At 42.1% G+C, this 21,839-nt stretch overlaps 1 protein-coding gene and 1 long non-coding RNA gene across 29 annotated transcripts in view; one reads left to right on the top strand and one right to left on the bottom strand.

Annotated features, from left to right (window-relative positions):
- Nucleotides 1-21,839, bottom strand: part of LOC143820004 (uncharacterized) — a 135,695-nt gene that overhangs the window by 68,545 nt on the left and 45,311 nt on the right. The gene's annotated exons all lie outside the window — the stretch shown is intronic.
- TENM3 (teneurin transmembrane protein 3) overlaps nt 1-21,839 on the top strand; it is a 1,688,047-nt gene that overhangs the window by 1,646,539 nt on the left and 19,669 nt on the right. The window lies entirely within an intron of this gene.

Raw genomic sequence — 21,839 nt, 5'->3', positions numbered from 1 at the left:
TTCATCCTCATCTTTATACCCACTGCCTTGTCTATATCTAGCTTCTCATTCTCTTCTCAGTATCTGTAGATGTGCCTGTGATCAGGGTCCATCCTCTGCATCTTTCTAAACTGTTTACTCTTTTATTATTTCAGTGGAGCAGCTTACATCATTCCCTTCCTACTATACCACTTCTGGGGAGAAATTGATCACTTGCATATGTTTCTGTCCAGGTCAAAGCACCTTAGTGGTATAACAATTTCATAATCATGAACTCTTCTAAATTCTACCCAACATTTGACATATCAACCAGAGGAAGAAGGGTAGCCAGATTTGCTTAATTGGACATTATACCCTGGAGAGAAGATGAACTGAAAATACTTTTCAAAAGGTTGCCTCAAATTGCCGTGTTTGAAAGGTATTTTCATAAAGATTTACAAGTACGAGGATTCTGTAGTGGGCACAGTCCCAACGCATTAGTGTGCATCTGAAATATTCCACTGCACACTGTGCATTGCTGCATATCTTTTTTTAGGCCCTGCCAAAAGCACAGAGAAACATAATGATGAGAAATGATTCAGCCAGGGGCAGTGAATGCACTTCTTATTCTTCATGAGTTATAAATGTTCTTTCTACTGCTAGAATAGTTAAATCCCAAGTTGGTAGCAAGTGGGAACTGCTATCCAGTAGGGAAAAAAATACCTGGAGGTCATTGAGATAGTATTAACAATTTTAACTGGGTTTTTTTTAACAACACAAAAAACATAGCCATAGGAATTAACATGTGATCTCAAGCTTGCCACATACTTTTAATGGGATTTTTATTCATCTTGGCTTTACCAACCAGAATTTGCCAAATGTATCTATGACAGCCTATGTGAGGGTAAATATTTCTTTTTAGTATTTGTGTCACACACAACTCAGAATTGAGAATACTTTTTCCTTAGCTAGAGATTTCCTTTTAAAAATGATTTAAATTCTTGTGTTCCTTACCACCTTTCAATAAATAATGCGTTAGTATGTTTTTGTACCCACTAATTCTGCCTTCTACCTTGTGAGTTGAGCCAATTGGAGAAATGAGAAAAATGGAAGAGTTCTGGAAATGTAGCATCTGTTCAGAGTAGAAGTCATATTGGGCATACTGGCTTTTCACTTTTGGATACTGGGGACTCTAAGTGTTTTATTCCTAGAAGTAATATCTTCCCCTGTATCTTGTGGTGATTGTATTCTGTTTAGATCTCAGTAGGAAAATAGCCAGGGCTGTCTAAATTTACTTTAATGGTCTCTACGTAGCCTTAAAGAAAGATTTTATTTTATACAAAGTATTCATCTTTATAAGTCTGGCTTTTTTTTCTTTTTTTGCATTTTAGAGAAGATTTACAGCAATGTGCTTCATGAACTAAATAATTGCCATCTGGCTGAAGAGTCATTTCAATTGCTGTGTCTTATGGAATGTGGACCCTGTGGGCTGTGTGAAAAGGATATCCAGCTGCCTAATGAGGGACCCAGTGTGGTGTCCCAAACTAGGCCCCTAGGCAAATGGTCCATTCCAGCCAGTAGCCCAACCACAGACCAACATAGATCAGTAGTTAACTAGTCAACCCTTCTTCATTTCTGGCTGTCCTACTGTGAGCCATGCTGAGGCAGGCTGCCATTGCTGCAGGACAATCTGTTAAAGAAACATTAGGACCATTTCATTGGACACCATTGATCTTGAATGATGTATACATGGTCAAACTGCTTCTTGACTGGTCAACATTCATAGCTGAGATTCTCACACATTCTCTGTTCCCTGCTCATGTATTTTACTGAGAGAAACAATGATCCAGTTCTTCAGAAAATAATCTTGTTGGTTCATATTCAATACCCATTTTATCCAGCATCCCACTGTGAACAATAGCCAGCCAACATGATGTGAGTGTTGAGTGTTAGACTAGGATCTGGGAGAATCTGGTTTGAATCCACACTCTGCCATAAAAGTTTGCTGAATGATTTATTATTATCATCATCATCATCATCATGATTTTAGATTTATTTCCCACCACTCTCAAGCTGGCTCGTGGCAGGTTACAAGTCATAAAAACCCTGTTAAAAACCCCAATTAAAGCATAATCCCCAACATGGCGGAAACCCCTAGCCACCCCCCGCTATTAGAGGGGGGCAAGGAGGTAGATGCAGTACTCATACCTGGAGGGGGGGGCATAGATCTACCTCACCGGCCCCAGCCTCAACCGTAAACCTGGTGGAAGAGCTCCGTTTTACAGGCCCTGTGGAACGACGTAAGCTCCCACAGGGTCCGTAGCTCACCTAGGAGCTCATTCTACCAGGTTGGGGCCAGGACCAAAAAGGCCCTGGCCCTGGTTGAGGCTAGGCGCACTTCCCTTGGGCCAGGAATGGGATTGTGAGCCATGTATAGCCTTTCTCAGTCTAACCTACCTCAGAAGGTGATTGTTGTAAGAACAAAATGTAGAACTGAAGAAGGTTGTTGAAAAGTGGCTTTGGATTCCCATTGGGAACAAAAGAAGGGTAAGAATGGCTGAATACATTTTAAGTAAGTGTTTCTGGGAATGTTTGCAACCAATGCATAAGACAAAGAACTCAAGTGCATGACCACATTGTCAACTGTCTGTTCCTTAATAGAGTTTTCTTCTGAGGCCCTATTCTATGTGCCCCCACTTTAAAGCGGAGGTAGGTAGCTGCTAGGAACAGGGCCTTTTTCATTTGCACCTTGGTTATAGACCCCTTTTTCCACTGTCATCTGCTAACCACCTGATTTCTGGAACCAGGTTAAAACATTCCACTTCATCCGGGGGGGTTGGTTAAATTGTTGTGTGATTATCAGAAGGTTTCTCCTGCCCTCTTATTTTATACAAGACATGTCTGTCTACTGTTCAACTTATTTTTAATTGCCTATAGATGGTTTTAATGAGATTTTATTATTTATTTTGCTTCTTTTTCTGCCTCATGTGTTATATGATTTAAAAGCATGATATAACTTTTAAAACCAAATTAAATCACATGATATAGTTTTACAGTCCTGGTAGTCCACTCTCTTCACATCTCAGAAGCTAAGCAGGGTTGGGCATGGTTAGTTCTTGGATGGGAGAACTAAGGAAACCAAGGAAATCCAAGACAGCTATTCAGAGGCAGGCAATGGCAAACCACCTCTGAACATCTCTTACCTTGAAACCCTTATAAGTCTGCTGCAACCTGACAGCACTTTCTACCATCACAGCTTTATAACTTGCAAGAAAACTGTTCTTAATAGCTGTTGAGATACCAGTCCTTTCAGATGATGATGGTATTCCTAAAGAGCCTATGTAAATTAGGCATGGTATATGCACACATTCAAAGGAAACAACAAAAACCCTGTACCATAAAAGATCTTTCTGTGCCTCAGACCATAGAAAGCTGAGTTAGATTTACCAGCTCTCTTCCTTTATGTATGGCAACTTCATAGAGTAATATGGAAGGGCATATAGAGAACAGGCAGCAAGAGAATGAAGGCAGTTAAAGGTTAGTTAAGGACATTTAAATAGAAAATAGGTAAGGTAAGGTTTGATCATCATGTAAGGTTTGATCATCATGGCTAGCAGAATAGGTTAGAGGAGATAAATTCAAAAGAGGAAAGAGAACGGAAGAAGGAAGTGTAAGAAGAGAGAAAGTGTAGCATTACTTCACATGGGAAATGTTGACAGCATGAGCAAGGACCTTAGATTCTCATCAATGGGGAGAAAAAAAGCGAGTTCTGCCATTCATTGTTAGAGCTAAATTATTGCCATGCAGACATGGGGTTGGTTTCCAGAAGACATCCTCAAAACAAGGAATTAGCTTTTTCTACAGCTATTTTCAAACTTGGCAGTCATCAAAGAAGAAGGGCTGTGGAACAATGCCAGGAAATGAGTAAGAGTCACCCAGTTGTCTATGTAGCTTTTTCCTAATTTTCCTGCCCAGTGCTGTGAACACAGTTGCAATATAGGAAAATGCCCCTGCATTGCCTGGGCAACCAAGTGACTCTCCCTGTTTTTCTATTTGCCACAGTAAACCCTTTCACAGGATAGTGGTTATACATTAAAATTTCGTTTAAATATTTCATCCTATCCAAGAGAGTATATAAAGTGCCCTAAGTCACAGCCAACTTATGGTGACCTCAGCAAGGGGCTTTCAAGGCAAGTGAGAACAGGGGTGGTTTGCCATTGTTTTTCTCTACAGAGTCTTCCTTGGTGGCCCCTTCTGAGTATTGTCCCTGCTTAGTTTCACAGATGTGACAAAATCGGGCTATACTGTGCTGTTTTCCTTCTCCCTAAACCGGCCAACTACAAAAAGCAATTTCAATCTAAAGCATTTTCCATGAATTAAGAATTAATTTCTCAGTCACCAAAAGATCATCCGTCATAAGGAAGTGAGCATTATTTTCAGAAACAATGCAGCTTCTAATGCACTTCTGAGATTAAATGTGGCCAGGCTTGCTTGCCTGTCGGATGCAATCAACCTGTCACAAGCCCCATTTTCACCAGCACTTCTTATTCTCTCCCATGGTACTGCCTCCTCCTTTTTGGTTCCCAGACATTTTCTAGGCTTTTTATCTCAGGCTGTGATCTGTTGCCTTTTTCCAGCCACAGCTCACCACAGACAGTTTCCCTTCATTTCGCCTACTTGAATGGTTAGTTGGCCTTGAACAAAGGACATACATCAGTTTAGCTCCATAGGGTCTGTTCTGCAGCATTGCACACTGAAAACTCAGGAAAAGCCTGAGAAAAAGGGACTTGGCAAATGATTTTTTATGTTTGCTGCAAAAGCCACCTAGTTTGAGCACAGTTGTTTCTTGCAGCAAAATTCCCAAGTGGTGCTGTAAAGTGATTCCCTTCCCAAGTGATGCTGCAAAGGTTTGGGTTTTTTTAGCATAATGAAGAATTTTATGTAAGTAACAATCAGCATATGAAATATTATGTATATGGGAAGTATAGACTGTTGGATTTATGCTGGTTTGGCTGTCCTGTTACACAGAAATCAGGTAAACACCCCAACAAGTCCAGAGCTACCTTATCTCCTTTACAGGATTTATCTTCTAGGTAGGAAATTAACTTTGAAATTGTGTCTCACATCATGCTTTTGCCAGGTGGCTGGTATCATATAACATGGTTAAAATTGCATCAGCTTAAAGTCAGAACATTTCCGCATACATGGAAACCACTGCATCGGCGTACTTAAATCATCAGTGTTTGTAAAACTTTGAGCACAATTTTAGCATCACCAGAGTAGCTCCTAATTTAGTGCTCCATTACCCTGTTTTCCAGATAAACTTATTTTTCCTTTATGTAATCCTGAAATCAAATTTTGTTTTCTGCCACCCTTTTGTGGCATCAGCATGCATTCCCTGCCTCTCCAAATCCCCCAAACAACAGACTGATTTTTAAAGTGTAGCTTTTATTGTGTTACAATATTGACTTTTAAAAATTTAATAATATTGCTGCATTATAATTCAGGGTCAAAATGAGCAGTGAGGTTTATTGTAGCTTTCTCCATGCAACGGCCTTGAGCCTGGGGAGGGGGGGTATATAAATACAAAAATAAATAACTAGAATTACCCCACCATGAAGTTCCTTTTCTTTTTTCTTTTCTTTTTTTTTTTGGTATGGGGTATGCCACCTCACTGTTTCTTCATTCTCCCTCCCCTCCTTCTCTCCCCCTATAGTTCCTTGTGTGTTTTTGACAACAATTCAATCTTTTAAACATCTAAAAATAATGGAATTAAATAATTGATTTGATAATAATAAAAACTCAGCATGTGCAGTGTTTCCATTTCACGTGCTTCAGAACTGTTGAATAACACTGTTATGAACTGTTGTATCCAGTCTGACAATTGTGAGCAAAATACAATTTTCATTACGATTTTGTGGGATTCTTCACCGGCCATTTTAGTTGGCAACTAAGGAGGAGCAAGGGACCTTTGTAATGGCAGCAACCTTGCTGTTCCTGATACATCCAGCCTTTTTTTTACAATGGCATGATGTTATGACATTATTGCACATATGCAAAAGAAGGGAAATTATTTCACTAATGTGGTACATGACACATTTAGCATGCCCAGAGCTACAAAGAAATGGGCAGTATAGAAATCTAAATACATACATACATACATACATACATACATACATACATACATACATACATACATACATACATACATACATACATACATGCTTCATAATTACTGAATGTATTACCGTTATGAACTGATGTATCCAGTTCATAACCATGGGCCTTTTTCTTCACTGGTGACTGAGCGGGGGACCTTTGGAATTACAACAATCATACTGTTCCCCACAATACAGCCAACTAGGGGTGTGCATTTTTAATGTGTGTGTGTGTGTGTAGCTTGTTTGTTTGTTGTTTGTGTCTATGGGACCTGAAAATAATTTGCAATTCCTGAAAAATCCCAGATCCCAATATCGATATGGTATTCGGATTTGGGATATTTTTTAAATCCCAAACTATGTTGGGCTCCATAGACCTGAATTTTAAAAAAATGCCAGTAAAAAGAATACCACCCAATCCTGGGGCTGGTTTAGCCTCTCCTGCAGCCTGGTTCAAACTGAGCAGCAGAAGGCAGGGCAGAGCTGGGCTGGCAGAGAACAATCAGTTCCCTGTGGGCACAGTTGATCCCCAGCTAGACTGCCTTCTGCCACCAGTTTTAAACCAAGCAGCAGGAGAAGGCAGTGCAGGGCTGTGCCTGCAAAAAGCCATATGCTCCCCACAGGCACAGCCATTTCAGCTGGGCTGCCCTGTTCTGCCACCTGGTTTAAATCAGATGACAAGAAAAGGCAATGCAGAATTCAGCCTGCAGGGAGCAAGTAGCTCCTCACAGGCACAGCTGATCCGGACTGGGCTGCCTCTCCTGCTACCTGATTTTAACCAGGCGGCAGTAGAAGGCAGCACAGAGCTTCACCTGAAGGGGTCAGTTGGCTCCCCACATGCACAGCCAATCGCAGCTGGACTGTCCTCTCCTGACTCTCAGACAGAAAGGCCAGAGAAGACCACACAGAGTTGGTTTGGGTTGCAAGAGAGGCCAGCTGCAACTAGCTGCTCATTGGGCTAACTTCCATACTCCCTTTAAATGTATAAGGAACTGCATAAGTCTGCTTGACAAACAGCAGAGAAGTGAGAGCAATCTTGTACTGCCTCTCCGCTGTTAAATGTCCTTTGACAGAAGGGATGCCACAAAGCTGGAGCATCAGCTGGGGCAGCGGTTCTCAACCTGGGGGTCGGGATCCCTTTGGGCCATGGCAGGGCAAGCAGCTTGGCCGGGGGGGGGGGGGCGCCAACCACTGTTGCCGCTCCTCCTGAAGGGACCCACCAATTTATATACAATCATGAACAATGGATCTTCATGCCATTGGTCAGTTTCATTTTAATTTCTGTGAAAGAACACTTGCATAATTTTATGGTTGGGGATCACCACAACATGACAAACTGTATTAAAGGGTTGCGGCATTAGGAAGGTTGAGAACCACTGAGCTAGGGATTCCACTCACCAGAAAGCAGCATCAACACCAAGGTGCTATCTATGATGTCATGTAAATCTTTGCAGCTTCACAACCTTTTTAGTCATAACATACAAAATAACATACAAAATAGGAATGTTTTTGGAGTCTTACAAATTCTGCTACGTACTATCAAAGTGACATCTGACCACGATTGAACCATCTTTCTTTAAATGTTTTTTGAATCTATGCTCAGCTTCCCACTGAATCTGACCATTGGTCAGTCATGGTCATTTTCCTCTGTTCTGACTTGCAGGGTTTTTTCAGGATATCATCATTGGTCATTTTAATTGGAAGTGTCAGGGATTAAACTTGGGACTTCATTTATGCAAAGAAAATGCTCTACCACTGAGGTATAACCTCTTCCCAAGCCTGGGGTAGGGGCAGGAATCTAGCTGAAGTAACAGATGCATTCTGCAATCAAATACAGTGTAACCTGGATGAGGCATTCATTTCTCCCTAAAATAATGGTATGGTGAAGGCATATGCATATAACTGAGACTTTTGCCTATTAGTAGATAACAACATTTTCAGATTAGTTAATCTGAATGGACCCCCAAACACACGTCTCCATTTTGAGGTAAATTTTCCCCTCCAAAAATAAATGTTGTTCCCTCACAGACTGACCTGTCCTTGTAGTGTGCTTATAAAAAAAATGAAAACTCACTATCCCACCCTGTCACTGACAGATCTTTTGGCTTTAATTCAGCCTTGACACTTTTGGGGAACATATAGAGTAGGGTTGGGCACTTCGGCGTCTGAAGCAGCCGTTCACGCCCAAAGCAACCAGCACTGCGGGGGGGGAGGTGCTGGTGCACTGAATGGCACACGCATGCAGGCGCAGAACTCTGCTCCCACGTGCGTGTGCTGTCCGGCGCACCAGCGCCTGTGCCTTCCCTCCACCCCCCCACCCCCTGCAGCGCTGGCTGCTTTGGGCACGAATGGCCACTTCGGACGCCAAAGCACCCAACGAGTTCTCGTTAGCCTTAGTCAGAATGACACTGTGGCATTTTAAACAACAAATAAATAGATTTTATTTTACAAAGAGGAACAGAGTAGGTAGAAGGAGGAATTCAAGCTTTATAATATACACATCAGTTATTTTACAGCCTAAAGTTCTTTGTTACAGGCTTTGGAGTGTTTTTGATATTCTGTTTAAGTATTTAAGTTTTCTTTATTTTAAGAGGCCTCATTACTGTGTTTATCCCAAAACACATCTGCTTTTCTTTTGACTTTGTGAGTGCCACTGAACTCACCTAATTTCTAGAACCCTTTGCTACTACTTTTCCTTCCTAGAAGAAACCAGTATCTCTCTGACTATTACACAAGTCTGAGGAAATCTTTGCACCTGATTTCCTCTTTTCTAACTGGGCAGGAATATTCCTTCTCTCCTTAGAAGAATTCTACTTCTAATTTGGGCTGAAGTAGGAATATCACCTCATTGCCCAAATTCCCACTGCCAAATATCTGCTCCAGTTCTCCAGATACTGTGTACATCAGCTTTCTCCTCAGATCAGATGGTCAGCTAATGCAGGTTCTTACAGGCAGCTCCCTATATTAGCGGTCCCCAACCTTTCACAGGTCAGGGACCGCCTCCGGAGTGAGGGAAGAGCCGATGGCCCGGGTGTTGCGACAACGCGCACACGCAATTGCCGCACATGCGTGTTCTCGCCACCAGGTGGCGCTAGCGTGCATGCGCGGCAACTGTGCATGTGCGTTTTCACCACTAGGGGGTGCTAACGCGCATGCGCGGCAACACCGCGCATGTGCATTTGCGTCACCGCCATGCCGGCGGCTGCGCCTGCCTCTTCCCTTCCTTCTTGCTGCCAGCGGGGGAAGGCAGGCGTGGCTGGCGGCGGCCCGGTACCGTGGCCTTTGCGGCCCGCCACCGGGCCATGGACCGGGGGTTGATGACCCCTGCTCTATATCAAATCCCTCTCAGCTGTAGGTGGCCAGTTAGAGTGCTCAGGCTGTTTCTGCCTCTTGAAGATGTTTAACCCTTCATTTACTGTTGCAGTTTCACTTGGAACCTCACTTTCAAAGTGGTGTCCATCACACTAACCAACAGACAAAAATAAAGTATTGTGTTCCTTGTAATATGCTGATTTCATGAATTTGTGTTCTAAAATAAGAATTCAGCCCATTAAAGGCACCTGAAAAGACAGCTTGTTTTTACAGCGTGATTCATTTTATGTGTAGTAAGGAGGACAACTGGATGAAACTGACTGCAAAAGATGGCTGGATCTCAGCCATCATAATGTGTGATCACTACTTAGATTTTCAGATAAAAGTTTGAAAGTAGACACTTCCAATAGTATTTTATCTACTCCATGTATGTTTCTGTGATTGGGGCTCTGAGATAAAATATGTCCCCTTGAACTCTAGGACATCTTGCAGCCCTAATGGTTCCTTTAAAAAAGAATCACTATAACTTTCATCCAGAAACTTTTACTACTTGCCTCCTCTTGAAAGGATCTAAGCACAATTACAAAGCTTCCATTATAAATGCAGAGGAGTTGGGTATTTCTCTGGCATACAGAAATCTCCAGGGTGTCATAATGCCAGAGCAGTAACACTACCAAGGGTATGATCAACAGAATCATCCCTTTCAATATATCAGAGGAATATGCCAGAGGGAATTCATCTGAAAGGGCCTCTGGACTTTGAAATATACTTTTGCCTTCAGTCTGTGCTCCCCCCTCCCTTTCCAGGGCACATTTTGAACATTTTGTTTGAACCTCACATCTCAGGAAAGTTCGAGGAATAATCAGTAGGAACCTTTTGTGTGACAGCGTTTGTAGTTACCATTCCTGATTAGTCATGGGCGTAAGGCTATAAGAAATTTGCATTTGATGAGTAATTTTCAAATGATGACTGTTGTCAGCCTGTGACATGGAGAAAATGCTGTTTTATTCAGAACTGGAGCAAAGAATGCAACAACAGTGTGAGTATTTCTGTGGTGCAGCAGTCATTTCACCTGCCCTCATGCCTGCTGTGGGGCACAACTAGTTTTCCTTGCTCTAGCAGGCAAAGAAGAGGAGAGCAAGTTAGATTATTACTGCAAGAGAGAGGGAAGAGGTAACTTAATGCCTGGGAGTTGTTTCTCCAGGCACTGTTTCCTGGTTGGAAGCTGCCAATCTAATAATACAGGAATAGGTAGCCAGTTAAGTGGGCACAGTAGAATAACTTACTAAAAAGGCTTTTGTGTGCATGAATAAAACCTTATTGGTCTTAAAGGTGCCACTTTGTTCTGCTGCTTCAGACCAACAGAACCATCCACCTGAATCTGTCTTACTACAAATTAAATATTTTCCACTCTTAAATTATTGCAAGAGCAACATGCAGGTGTAGAAAAGTGAGGAAACAAATAGCTCTTTGAATGTCTGTTGTTCTGTCATGTCTCTTTCAGAGCAGAATGGGACGCTCAGCATTCCCTCTTTGATCTGAAAAGTAAATCCAAGGCTGAAAAGAGGGAAAAGGTTAGAATACATGAATATGTAGAAAACCCTGTGCAAAAGTTTGTTTTTTTTAATTAATCCAATCTGTGTTGTATTCCAGCTGTCCCCAACCCCCGATCCGGTGACTGGTACCGGTCCATGGATCAGTGGGTACCAGGCCATGGCTTCTCTTTATCCTACTCCCCGGGTGCTGCCTTAGGGGCTGCCCCGCCACTCTGCTGCCGGCTCACCTTTGGTGCTCTCTGGAGGCCACCATGGCTGGGGCTCCCCCTCAGTGTGGCACTGTGCAGCTGCTGCTGGCAGCACCCACCAGCGAACAGCGGGAAATCAGGGGCGCCGGCAGGAAACCAAGTGGAGCAGGGGATCAGGCAGCGGGGAAGTCCCTCAGCAAAAGACTAGCTCCCCCCCCCCGGGCCTCAGTAAAATTGTCAGGCGTTGACCGGTCCCCAGTGATAAAAAGATTGGGGACCACTGTTGTATTCCATGCTGTCACTTTTCTTTGAGACTACTCTGGAGTCTTAATGAGAGAATGGAGGAAGCATATCTTGGTGTCACAGAATTTGCTTGCAGCAAACCAACATTCAGAGATGTTGCCTAACAAGCCACACTCCTGGAAATGGCCAAATTCTGGTCATTTTTCCTTCGCTTTCTTCATGGCAGAAATTTCGAGTGTAATAGAGAAATGGGAATGTCCTTGTTACCTTTCCTCAAAGCCCAATCTCCTTTATTGTAGTACTCGCTGTTAGGGGTGGCATCAAATATCTCACAGTCTGGCTTTCACACTCAACATGCCAATGTGGCTTGACTGTACCCTTTTGCTTTCCTTCTTTACTGGGCCCCTTTCTCCCCACACTGATATGATCATACTTCTTTTCCGTTCCCTTTTTATACCAATAAAGTTTAAATGCACATTTAGGAGATTAGTAAATTATTGTAGAAGTGTTATCTCTGTGCCCTGGCAGATTAACAGCCTTTCCTTTCCATTTGCAAAGTTTTTATGATGCTGAAGAATGCCAACTGCTTTTTAAAAACTGAAATTCTAAGTAAAAGATTCCACGTAATGGCTGCCTGCCAGGTTAGATGCATGATACGTTCCCATTAATATTCTTAAGTCTTTCTTGAGTTCCTACACATTCTTCACCGTGATACAAGATTCAAAGGAAGGTGCTACCCTATGCTCTATTGCTAAATAACTTCACATGGCTCCAATGGCAACATTAATCAGGAGTGAACAAAACCTTTTTTTCCTCTACTTTTGGCGCAGTTCTTTCTTGCTTTATTCACACACATGTTCTCACTGAAAACATTGGTACATCTCGCCTGAATCTTTTGAGGCAAATTTGCCCTTTCTTAATTATGTTTTGACTGGTGTATTCATAAGAATAAACTTGAAGATCCCACAGCGAAATGGCATTTGGTCTCATGGCTTGTTGCATTATGCTGCTATTTCTTTTCCCTTTTCATTCCTACTGCTGTAGTGACCTAGCCTCCAGCTAATTCTAAAAGAAGAGTGAACTGTTTGTGTGTACTAAAGAAGTGACGGCAAACCTATCACAGCTTCAGCGATACCAAAACACACATTTGTTCCATAAGCATGTGAATAAAATACAATAAACAAACACACTTATTTTCCTTCACCCTAAGAAGGATCAAAGGTTTATAAATTATTTTCATATGCACTCATGTTGTGATCTTGTACATCTGTGGTATACTCCATGTGCCATAACATTGCAGTTTTGCTCAGAATTGTGATAAAACAGAATTATAGAGCAAGTATCATGAGTCTGATAATGAACACTGCCACATATGTTCTTTTTGAGAGCATTCCTACTTAGAGAACAAAAGTTAACATGTTTAAAGGAAATGTATTAAAAGTGCTATAGGCATCAGTGTGAAAAAATGGAAGCAAAAATCATAGCTTTCTCCCTGATTCCTTATGACAATGGCTGGTATAATAGCATTGAGCAGACCTGTAATATGCATTCTTAAGTTTTTAAAACATGTATGCACACAAGGAAGGTTGTCAGCCTCCCAGTGGGGGCATGGAGGGATTCTCCAGCCCAACTGGCATTTCTCACCACTTCTCTGAATGTGAGGGGAAAACAATTTTAAAAAAATGGGTGTCAACCAATGGTGTTATGGCACTTGCTGGAAGAGAAACCATAGAGTTTCAAGAGATTCCTAAACAAATGTGACATCATTTCCAGGTTTCCCCCCCCCCCTAAATTGATGTAATACTAACAACCACTCTCTCAATCCCCCCCTCAGTCTCCCTGTAAAAATATTTTAAAAGATTCCCAGAGGTGTAATAATAAAACCGTCCTCTAATAATTATTAACAAATATGAATAATAGTACCATTACTAAAATATTAGTAATTTTAAAAGATGGGGATAGTTCAGCTAATATCAAAACGAAAAAAATGAGTGGACAGGTTGGTAAAGCCTGAAGAATTGAATAGAAGAATACCTAATCCACTTTGTTACTAAAAGATTTGTCTCGATAACATCAAGGGCTACTGAAAAATGTTTCAGCTGCAAGTACATTTCTCACCTGTGCAGGTATACAGTTTGTAGCACTACCACCATTATCCCATTTATGTACCGAACACCTAAGTATCTATGGTTAAAATGTAGGCTCTCTTATCTGCTGTCCTATCAAAGGCCAAAGAGAAAGCACAATCTCTTCTAATATAAATAAAACAGAAATCCTGACCTAATGTGCACAGTGGCTCCCCAAATCACAGAACAATAAAAATACACGAGGTATGCTTATTTTTAATAACATTCAACATTATTTGCATCATTTCAAGTCTTCAGTGGTTCACCTATATACTCAGAGGAAGCGTTACTCTTGTGACATAGGCCAGTGAAGTTATTCAGAAAGATATAGGCATTGCCATTTTCCAAAATAAACAACAACAACAAAAAGTGAGCAATATTTCCAAAAATGCTAAAAAACTTGTTTATTGAAACACTCCAGGAAACATATTTATTTACTTACTTTATAGTCCACCTTTTTTGCTGAGTCCCAAAGAGAACGATACAATACTATAGTCAGACAGAATAATTACAAAATCAGAAAGCAGTGCAAACTAAAATATAACGTGATATGCCATGAGCAGTGCAGTCAATGGTTTGGAAGGCAAAAGTTGTAACAGTAATACATAAAATACTGTACAATGGATTACAGTATAAATATGCTGCCTGAATCATTCCATTATAATATGCTAGATCCTTTATGAATATATATTTCACAAGAGGCATATCTCCATATGGCAAGTAAGGTGGTATGCTGTCCTAACTGGACACGCCCAGTGGCCGCTGTGCCAGAGGAGCCGGGGCTGCACAGCCTAGCCGGAACAAGGTCAAGTCTAGTCCGTGTCGCCAGGAGTTAAATCAGCACAGTGCAGGGGCAATACAGATAGTAGTCGAAACAGAGCAAGGGTCAGAGTCCGTGCGTTGTCAGAACTGCTGCTGGGGGTCAGAGGAGCCAAGGGAAGCCAGTAATCGTCAGTCAGATGTCCAAGAAGAGTAGTCAATCTGATGCCAGGGGTCTCAGGAGCCGAAGGGAGTCAGAACGAAATGCAGGAATTCAGAACCGATCTGGAGGGTCTGCATAAAATTGCATCCACTCAGCAGTCTATTGCTGTTTGTCTTAAATGCAGCCCAGCTAATTCACTGCCTCTGGGGGAGGACTCACTTCGTCCTCCCCCGAACTGCTTCCAGCTGGGCCCCATGTCCTTTGACAGCTCGCCTGCAGCCTCCGGCTCCTTCGGCGTTCTGCCAACCCCACCCGATGGCGTCGCCTAAGCCGTTGGGGCGATTCTTTGGAGTCCAATGCAGACTGTTGTTGCTGTGTCAGTGACCTCTCCTGGCTGGAGTAGCCCTCCCCAGCGTCCTCCTCCCCTGATCAGACTCCCCTGATTCTTCAGCCCGATCTGAGTCAGCTGCTGGGTCCTGTTGCTCTGGCAACTCAGGAGGAGGCAGCGGGGATGTGACAGGTGGATAAAGGGGGCATTTCCGCACATCGTTAACAATAGCGTTATGCCAGCTGAGTGGCGTAATGCTACATATAATTGTGCCTCCCGGCCCCTTTACTTTTTCTCTGCTAAAAATAGTATCTCACTATTTTTAAAGGGTGTGGAAATACTCTGAAACAAAGAAAATAGCCCTTTACCAGCACGTCAATTCCTGGATATATTGTGACTTGAACCCAGGACATTCTAGATCATATTCTCACTGTGTATTCAATCCATTTGGGAATCATGCAGTCTGTCTTGTTTGCCTTTTTGGTAATTGCTGTTGGTTTTATTTTTATTTTAAGTCATATGGGATATTCTTTATTCCATAGCTAAAAACTGAAATGAAAGATAATTTTGCTGGGACGATTAATTTTGGTTTGTGCAGCCTGTTTAGAATCAAGAATGCCGCAATGAGGCCGATGTAAATTGAAAGATTGATACATCTAATCTTAAAAAGTTGATGTGATTATTACTAATCACAGTCACTTTGAGCCATAACTTTTTAGAAGTGTAGTCTCAGGGCCTGAACTGACTGGCTGAATTGGTAACGTGTAAAAGTTCAGAGGTAGGGGGCTGAAATTCAGCCTACATTTTTCTTTTAAGTTGGGAGTAATTGAAATAACAAATTTAGAGGCTGAGTAACTCTAGGGAAATACTTTGGTAATTTTTTTCTATTAAACATGCTAATTGATATATATGCAAATTTTAGTTTAATGGCTCTAAGCGGCATGATGAATTATTTTAATAGCCACATTATGATAGATTTTTCAATACATGTCAACATGAAGCGAGTACAGACTGTGCAAACGTGAACTATAGTTTCCCCTTTTTTATGCTTTCCACCAGTTTTCTAAAGGTGGAAATATCTTTGTATATACCAGGTTTGCTCAACCAGGGTTTCCTGAAACCCTGGGTACTTGATAATGGTTCAGCATCTTCTTGAAAAAGAGTGACAAGTGGAGTTCCCCCAAGGATCTGTCCTGGGGCCTGTGTTGTTCAACATATTTATAAATGATTTGGATGAGGCATTAGAGGGGATACTTATTAAATTTGCAGACGATACTAAACTAGGAGGGGTAACAAACACAACTGAAGACAGCAACAGAGTACAGGATGATCTTGATAGGCTCGAGAAGTGGGCTAAACTGAATAAAATGATCAATAGGGGCAAATGTAAAGTTCTGCATTTCGATAAGAAAAACCAAATACACCAATATAAGATGGGGAGACCAAGACATATGAAGAAAGGTTGGAGAAGCTTGGTCTGTTTAGCCTAGAGAGGAGACGACTGAGAGGGGATCTGATAACCATCTTCAAGTATTTAAAAGGGTGCCATATGGAGGATGGAGCAGAATTGTTCTTTCTGGCCCCAGAGGGACAGACCAGAATAAATGGGATGAAATTAATTCAAAAGAAATTCCGTCTAAACATCCGGAAGAAGTTCCTGACAGTTAGAGCAGTTTCTCAGTGGAACAGGCTTCCTCAGGAGGTGGTTGGTTCTCCATCTTTGGGAATTTTTAAACAGAGGCTAGATAGTCATCTGACGGAGAGGCTGATTCTGTGAAGGCAAAGAGGTGGCAGGTTACAGTAGATGAGCGATTGGGATGTGAGTGTCCTGCATAGTGCATGGGGATGAACTAGATGACCCATGAGGTACCTTCCACCTCTATTATTCTATGATTCTATGAAAGGACTACCCTAAAAGATCCCTAAAAGAACTAGGTTCCAGCACAGGTAGAAACATAAGTGCGCTTAGTTTTTTCTTCCCTTAGAAACTTGGTTGCACAACATCTTGCAGAACCAGAAACTCAAATGGAAATACAATACATTTCACGTAGCATAAACAGCTTTTCTTTGCATTACCATTTGTGCAAGAGCTTTAAGCACACGCTGAAATTTTGCACTGGGTCTAACCCATTTTCTATCCAGGTAATCTAGACGGAGACACTGAAGATCTTCACCTTCATTTCTTTGATTAGATTAATCACATTGTTCCCCCTGCTGTCAGATTTATGAGTATGAAAATATCCATGCCTTGTTTATCAGAGACTATTAAAAACATTAATAACTAATGTGTAAAGCAAGGCCACAGATGTCTCAGTATATTTCAACCAAATATCTTTGTGTCTGAAAAGTCTCAGTATTATCTCCCCTTTGAAAATGGCATTAATTCAGTGGCAGAGAACAGTTATGTAACTTGAACAGTGAGTTGAAAACAGCCAGCTGCTTCAGGCAATCTTGTTTAATTCCCTTTCTTACAACAATCCCTATCCCACATGGCTTTTGTCTGTGCAGGCTCCATGATCCTCAATGTAACCTTGTTTGGTGGACAGAGGAAAAGATCCCCTTTTCAACATGGAAAAGCTTCATTTCATTGCAAGGAAACAGACTCTGGACTAACCCAGTGCCCTCTTTTACAGGCCCTTAGGGAGTCAGAAGGCATGGTAGGGGTCTCTTTGTTTGGCAGGGTCATGGCTGGTGATGCTGTCACAGCTGCATAACCTTCCCTCTTCCCTGGCCTCGTCAGTCAAGCAAGGCCTGATGTGACCAGTGGGGTGGGAGCCCAGCCAGCAATGGGGATTTAAGGGGTCTTGCCCTGCCATTTTGCCCTGACAAGGTGGATGTGGCCAGGCAGAAGGTCACAAGTTTGGTGGGCAAGTTGCTCGTAGTATTAGGTGTCACCTAATTCACCACCTGGATATTTCCTTTCACCAGGAGGCATTTTCTAGGCCAGATGAGTCATACCTTCTGGAAAGGGGTCAGGACATTTGGCTGCATAGTATTGGTCATGGCCTTCAGTTTGATTGCAGCTTTAGGAGATTGGGCAGGAGTCAGGTGAGTCCCTTGTGGCCCATCTGCCTCTTGTGGTAGTGTCAGCTTGGAAGTGTATCTATTGGGGCGGGGGGGGAATTCAGCCTGCCTGCCTGTTGTCCCATCCTTGGGGATTCCTGTAAGAAATTTGGGGGTGAGGGCTTGCAGGAGACATAACCAGTTCAGGGGATGTCATGGTGCCCTCTCTTCAGGTAGCAGGGAAGAGACCTCTCTTCAGGTGGCTGGGATTGGTCTGCTCATAGGCCAGCAGGTGCGTTGGCAAATTTCCTAGACGCATTTGGCCCATGATGTGCCAAGGCTCTGTGAGATTTAAACAATAAAGTTCTGGCCAACATATATCTAGTTGTTTCATTTACTTGCGGGGGGGGGGGGTCTTCCTCACTGCACCTGCCTCTCCTTCTGAGCTTGGCATGCAACCACAGATTTACCTGGGATCCTATTTTGCAGAGAGACAGGAGGTATGGCATGGTACATGGTGGGGTCATGGCTGGTGAGGCTGCCACAGCTGTGTATCCTTCCCTCCCCACCCCCAGCCTGGCCAGTCAGGCAAGGCATGATGTAACCAGTGGGTACAGGGGCTTAGCTAGCCACAGGGATTTAAGGGGTGCAACTGCACAGTCACTTGTTCCATGGCTTCACCGACCCTGCCCTCTTCCTTTTCACATTATTATAGTTGTTTTGCTGTTACTGCATTCATTGTCATAACTTTGTTGGCACATGTGAAATGTCAGTATGGGGACAGATCCATTTTGGGGAGAATTTGGCCAGTGTGCCTATTTACTCCATCCTTGGGGGATCCCTTAAGGGAGTTTGGGCTGAGGGCTTTCAGGAGACACACCCATCTTGGGGGCTGTCATGGTTCCCTAACTTTAAGTGGCATGAATGACCAAGCACTGGCTACTGCCCATGTGAAATTCAACCAAAATTGCCATTCCACATGAGACTGTGTCCAGAAAATTCTAGCTGTACAGCGGTGAGACGGCCTTGGCACTGATTACCATTCTGAGTTAACAAAGCCTATCAGAACAAGTGAAACATTGTGCTACAAAGCATGATAGGATCATAATCCAGATGAATAACAAGCAATCAGGAGCAGAATAAGATCATAGAAAAGTCCAGATAAAAATGATGCAAAATCAAAAAGATTGGGGTAAAAATTATAACGGCAGCAGAGTACTTGATATCATCAGGTCTTTTCTTTTTCAGAAGAAAAATAGTTATTAATGGTATCTAATCTAAATAAATTAAATTTGGAGACTTAGAGACACAATAGAGTTCTAAAGGCATATAAGACCAGCCAAGATTCCATAACCCATGTTTGTGGAATTAACGAGGTTCCAGAAATTTATGGAGACTGCTGATAGTGAGACATTACAAGATGCAATGGAGAACAAAATGAGGATGGATCTGAGAAAAAAACAAGAAACCACTTTGGCTTAAGCGGAGCTGCACTTGGATTCAAAGAGTGGGCATAAAATGGATATGCTTCATGGTTGTTAAAGTAGGAGACATCTTTTTTACCCTGTGGTTTCAAGGTTAAAATTATTATATGAGCTATTGTGAAGAACAGGATTAAATGTCCCTGTAGACCCTGTAGAATATATGTGTCCCTGTAGAGAGATAAAAAACTAGGTGAGAACTTAGAGGAGAGGCATCACAAGAAAGGATTCTAGCAGCAAAAGGAGCAGAAGGTCAAATTTCTGAGAAGGTGATCATCATTACCTCTGAGAACAACTGCAAATACATTTCAAGAAACTAATGCCCCCCTCCTTTTTTTGATAAACAGTCAATTGTTCTCTATACACTCAAGCTGTTTAGGGGAGGGATAAGTTAGTCTATACAGAAGAATATTGAATCTAATATGTAGCAGTTGCAATCTGTCCTAAATTTCATGTAATGGAAAATTAAAAATCAAAGTGAAAAATCCAGTGAGGAATGGAATATGTGATAAACTGGTACATAAAGCCTTCACATCAACTCTTAGAGCTAGTTTGCAAAAATGATTTTTCGTGAAAAGGTGAACTTTTGTGTGAAGAAGAGTTGGTTTTTATACTCCGATTTCAGTACTGGAAGGAGTCTCAAAATGCCTTACAATTGCCTTCCCTTCCTGCAAGATTTAACCAACAAAGTTTTTACTCCAACATATTAGATATTAGTTGTTTCATTTACTTGCCGGGGGGGGGGGGGGGTCCTGCCTCACTGCTCCTGCTCTTCTTCTGAGCTTGGCATGCAACCACAGACCCTGGATTTACCCGGGGTCCTTCAGATTGAAGGAGTTCTAACAGAATTTGGGCTAGCTCAAGGTCCCGCTGCTGGCTGCATGTGGAGGAAGTGTGGGGAATCAAACCTGATTCTCCAGATTAGAAGCCACTGCTCTTAACCACTACACCATTACACAGTAAAAAGATATAAGAAATTGAAGGGAATGCCAAAGTACAATACAGTGTTCAGTACTGTCTATGCTGGTAGTACTAAACCTTGAAAAACTGGAATAGATGTTTTTAACTCTGAACGGTGCCTTAGAAAGTCTCTTAACAATTTCAGTAGATTATGCTGCCATTTGATTAATTGAGAATGTTGTAAGAATAGCCATAGAACTGGTTTCTGTTTCCTGAGAAGGCAGAAGTTTCCAGAAATAACATTTCTTTTTTTATCAGGACAACTTGATAATGAAGGCTTTTTGGAAACATAATGTAGTATCAGGGAGGCTATATCATCACTTTTAAATCTTTAGTTTTTATTTGCTGGAATAACATTTCCTGGTTTTTCTGAATGTCTGCTCTTTTCAGGCTCTTCAAAAACTTTGGCAGCTGGTATGAATGGTACAGCAAATGGTTTGTGAAAGAAATATCCTCTCACACCAGTTCCCATGCTAACACTGACATAGCTACTTATTAGCTGCATTGGCTAATTGCAGGATTAAATCCTCAACTAGAAATATAACAAGGAAGTTCTTTTAAAAAACAGATTGATGCTGGGTTTTAGAACTTAACTACTAAAACTAACTTCTAGTGTGAAATTTGGATTAGCAGAGAAGATTTTGGGCAGTCCCTGTGTATTTCTGAAATGTCAAGTGTACTGAATGAGTATATCTAACAACTGAAGGCATTTGTCCCAACTTTTTTTTAGAATTACTGTGACAAGCACAGACCTGTGGGGACTCACTGGAGAGCAGAAAAATCCATTTTCCCCTTCCCTGTCTATGAGTTAGGGATGGGCATCAACCTAAAAATTCTGATTTGGTTTGGTGCTTAGAGTGGCCCCCAAACTGGGTCTGAGTCCCCATTTCTCTTGGCCACAGCTTGCCACAGCTGGGAGAAGGGGGGATGCGTGAAAGAGGTTAACCCTTCTGTTTCACTTTCCTTGCTTTGAGTTGGGGGGGGGGACGGGACAAACAGATGGTTTTCATAATTCAGAGCCATTTAAACCTAACAGGTAACAGGTGGACCTGCCTCGCTGTTAGGTTTAAATGGCTGGCAGCCATTTCACTGGGCATAGTCTAGTTTCATGTACAATTTTGGATAGCTGCAGCAACCCCATATGCCATCTCAACCCTGGCAGGGTTTTGGAGGGGGCAATGCCTGCACAGACATTGCCATTTACTTTTTGTGGATCTTTAACCCCAAGGAACTAAGATTTTCCTGGCTACCTAGGAGCTCCTCCAGGTTTATAGATGCAGCCATCACTAGCCCTGATGGAATGATGTTGCATGAATTTGCCTATCCACACAGGTGTTAAAATATGTGAAACTATACAGTGATAAAAATATGTTTGAGTGGTACTCTTTTATACTTAAAACTTCAGTCTATTTTGATATTTTCCCCCAGCTTATGTGTCAGGACAGCAGCAGAGAATCAATGCTTCCCAATATAGCTTATCCTTGTAATACAGCGAATGTGATGCAATCAGGAGCATAAGTGGAGGATGTCCAATCTCTTTGCAGGAAGATAAGGCCCATACTAAAAATCTCAAGAGCCCCTGAGATAACATTCTCATAAGGGTA

The sequence above is a fragment of the Paroedura picta genome, chromosome 10 (genome assembly GCF_049243985.1).
Source record: "Paroedura picta isolate Pp20150507F chromosome 10, Ppicta_v3.0, whole genome shotgun sequence".
NCBI lineage: Eukaryota > Metazoa > Chordata > Lepidosauria > Squamata > Gekkonidae > Paroedura > Paroedura picta.
This window is presented reverse-complemented; position numbering and strand designations above follow the sequence as displayed.